Genomic DNA, 4,668 nt, shown 5'->3' on the forward strand with positions numbered 1-4,668 from the left:
GTCGATGCTGCTATGTGTCCCGGCACACATTCATTGGACTATCTTCTGCAGGAGTACCCCACCCGGAACACGGCTGTCGCAAACACAAGAAACCCGTTATTTTCCTTTAAAACACCTGCCTGTTCTGTATGTGATAAATATACACCAACCCTCGACTGTCTGGTGATGTGTTCGCCACAAGAAGACGCATAAAAACCAATAAGTTGTTGAGACTGTGGCTAAGAGGCTTTCTTTTAACCGCCGGTGCCGGTTGATTTGCTTAGCCTCTTTAGGGAGCGTTATCCCAACATACCCCACTCACTTGAATGTGTCCAGTGCGCGCCGTTAACGGTCCTCTCAAAGAGTTGATACATTTCCCGACAGGCTGTGTTCCTGGAAACAATAACAACAATAGCAAATGACATGGTAAATAATTCCCCCCCTCAACAACATACTGACTCCTTCAAAGGCGATGTTCTAATAATAATGAATTACACTGTGCGTGAGAGAAAAACACTGTGGCGACAAAGCGAGATGGTTCCCCCCCGGTTACTTCCGTGTCGTCTTAAATCCCGTTAGACGCGCTCAACCCTCTTTGTTTTTTCGCTGGGAATCTGTACAAATGTAATACGGAAACTAGTTGATTTGTTTAGAGGTTTACTTCGTATTTTATAGGCATCTTCTACTTCTGTAAAATTAATACTGACTAGCGACTAACAGTATTTTGTTTGCGCACGCGTAGTAGTCTGTATTCAGGATTCTTGTAACTCTGTCTTTCAGTGGAATTCCATTGCTAGGCAACGGTTTTAACATTTAATCAAATCACACTCCTATCTGTAATTTTGGATATTCACAATACCATTTTTCCTAGTCAAAATGTAATTCTTACTATTCAGAATGATAATTTAAGATATCCACAACATTATTCAAACTAGTACAAATGACGTCACGTTTGCCATTCATGCGTATTGGGCTTTTAATTCTAGATATCCATAATTACATTTTGAAAAAACTAGAATGAACAATCTGGATATCTGTAATGTTATTCATAATCGGAAGAACTCCCATTTCAGATATCTACAATCCAATTGCTACTACTCATAATTTTAATTTCACATATCCCAAATTAAAAACCATTTCAAAAATCTATAATGTAATTTTGACTATTCAAAATTCATGCTGGCTAGTAAAAATGGCATTATGGATATGTACAACTGCAATTTTAGCCTACTAGTAAGAATGACATTACAGATATCCAGAATAGTCATAGATATCTAAAATATAATTGAAAGCCAAATATATGAATGGCAAAAGTGATGTAATTTCTCATAAGAATGTCATTCTGGATATCTGAAATTATCATTCTGATTTATAAGAATTCAGTTTTGACTAGGAGAAATGGTATTATGGGTATCTAAAATGTAATTACAGACAGGAGTGTGAGTCAGTTAAATGTTAAAACCGCTTGACATAACAGCCTGGGTCCTTGACAACTTCCTATCAGTTGATGTAATTCCCACACAGGAAACAGGAAATAAACTAGGGCACAATCAGAATATTTATGTTTACAACTATGAAATGGTCACTATAAATGTTGCATAATGCTACTCACTAAGTTTTAATACAGTGTACACATGGTGTGAGTTTATCTTTAATTTATTCACACGTCTGCAGAAGACTATGAATAATCAAAGAGCTCTCACTCTGTCCTTTTCTACTCGCCCAGTGTTGCGGAAGTAAAACTATTGATCAGTGATTGACTGGCATGTTGGAGTACTTCCAAGGCTTGGGTGGAATTGAAACCATCTGTTCAAACAATGTGCATATTATCTGAAAAATAGCCTTATAGCCTTAAATTTAACAGCAAGGAAAGGTTGTAGTTTAAAATTAAGGATATTTGATATCATATAACTTAAATTACGATAAGACTCCATAGTCTTAGATTTTACGTTCATTCATGAAACAAAGGTTCACTATTTTCCATTTGCATTCATGAATATGATACTTACCAATAATAATTATTATGATATTAATCATGTCTGACACCTTACTCAGGAGACCATCCATATGAATCTGAACCGATACTTTAGCAGCTGTATGTACAAATGTAACTGTGCATGAAAAAAAGCTCAATATTTCCAGGTTCTTTCAAGCACAATCCACAATTATCTACTTTAAAACCAAGTCCTCTATTAGCAAACAGAGTCCTATTCATACATCCAGCACACATGGAGCCATATTAGTATTAATTTGGAGGCGTCTTCCCAGCTGCCTCTCTTGAGGGAAATATATGGGCTGTAGAGATTAATATCATTTATAAGTGGTTCTTATTGTCCAATCAGCACTCCAGTGGCCTCTCTGGCATCTGGCCATTGAAGCTTTTACACATTTTAAATCAAAGCAAAAAATGTAATGCAAAGCAGAATAAAAGATAACAGTGATATGGATTATTGCAGACAGACACGTGTGAATAGAGTTTTAAAACACTTGAAGGGTTAATTTTACAAATCCCATTTAAAATATGTCAGTTATTACTTCCTCATAATAAACTAATTCATTGATTGGACTACATTTATTCATTTTTGATTGATTACAACTGAACCTGGTGCTGGCACTCTAGTAGTTTCAGTCATACCTGGCATGGTGCCCAGTTTTATCTTAATGTAATAGGTTAATTCAGGAGGTTCAGCCTGCACTTAGGCCTACCATATATCCATACCATTATATATAACCAACAGCATCATATCACACCTTCACCCTCGCTCTGCATAGATGGTTGGGACTTTTTAAACAGTATCCCTAGTGACTGATTGCAGCTGCATTACTTTGATTAGACTGAGCGGAACTTGTCGATGGATTCTGGGACTTGTAGTCAGGAACCAAAGGGACCAGACGCCAGCACACTGCAGTCCAAGATGCGCACATCAACTTTGTAAACGAGAACCAGGCCTGTCCCCATTTAGCTGATTTTGTTAAGGCTCGGGGTCTGACAGATTAAACCATGTTCACACTGTATTAGACGATAAATCAAGTCACACAACCTTTTATTTCCATTATCACCTTGACATCTAAAGCACGGTGCAAAGCTACAACATCCCTCAGTTCAGTGTAGTGCAATGTTTTGTTTTTATTTTGACAAAACCAGCAGGCTTGCATGGAAAAGTGACATCATCACCTCAAAGTCAAGGACTCCCAGCACCTTAAAATATAAACTGCTCAATGATCACATGTTAGGTTTACCAAACGCACTCCATCTGCTGAACACCGTCCTTTCCAAAAACAAAAATACAGTTAGACCCAGTTGGCAAATGCAAGAATAGGTCAAACTTACCAGAGTATACGATTTCAGCCGCCCCAGGGTGTGCTATTAAATAACTGGTGTTCTCTCAAGTCTCATTTATTTCCAATTGAGATCATTCATAGTTTTGCAGCCTTAACTATCCTTATTGTTATAGCACATCTCCTCGTGCCTTCTCACCTCAGTAGCTTACATCTTAATGCCGCATTGGAGAGAGAGAGAGAGAGAGAGAGAGAGAGAGAGAGAGAGAGAGAGAGAGAGAGAGAGAGAGAGAGAGAGAGAGAGAGAGAGAGAGAGAGATACTTACATTAGGGAGCCAGCAGACTGGCAGCAGCAGCAGGAGCAGCAGCATCTGTGCTGCATCTATGTCCTGTCCTCTGCACCGCAGCGAAGTTCCTTTAAATCACCCCATAAAAAGCACGGCACCCCGACTTGAACACGTACGAGGTGGTAATGTGAACGGAATCGTTTCTTTGAGATGAGATATCTAACATTCATGAACACATTTGGACAGTTTCCTACCGCAGGGTTTAACGCACAGGTCTCTTAAAGCGACAGCTGCGGTCAAAAGCTATGACGGGGCACACCACACCAGCAAAATATGGGATGGGCAAGGGGCAGAAAAGAATAGTTGGAAATATACTTTTAGCGAACACTATAGGCTCTAAAGTCATGTATAGAATATAATCATATAGACTCTACAGTCATGTATAGAATATAATCATATAGACTCTACAGTCATGTATAGAATATAATCATATAGACTCTACAGTCATGTATAGAATATAATCATATAGACTCTACAGTCATGTATAGAATATAATCATATAGACTCTACAGTCATGTATAGAATATAATCATATAGACTCTACAGTCATGTATAGAATATAATCATATAGACTCTACAGTCATGTATAGAATATAATCATATGGACTCTACAGTCATGTATAGAATATAATCATATAGACTCTACAGTCATGTATAGAATATAATCATATAGACTCTACAGTCATGTATAGAATATAATCATATGGACTCTACAGTCATGTATAGAATATAATCATATAGACTCTACAGTCATGTATAGAATATAATCATATAGACATGTATAGAATATAATCATATAGACTCTACAGTCATGTATAGAATATAATCATATAGACTCTACAGTCATGTATAGAATATAATCATATAGACTCTACAGTCATGTATAGAATATAATCATATAGACTCTACAGTCATGTATAGAATATAATCATATAGACATGTATAGAATATAATCATATAGACTCTACAGTCATGTATAGAATATAATCATATAGACTCTACAGTCATGTATAGAATATAATCATATAGACTCTACAGTCATGTATAGAATATAATCATATAG

This window comes from Echiichthys vipera (genome assembly GCF_963691815.1).
Source record: "Echiichthys vipera genome assembly, chromosome: 5".
Lineage (NCBI taxonomy): Eukaryota > Metazoa > Chordata > Actinopteri > Perciformes > Trachinidae > Echiichthys > Echiichthys vipera.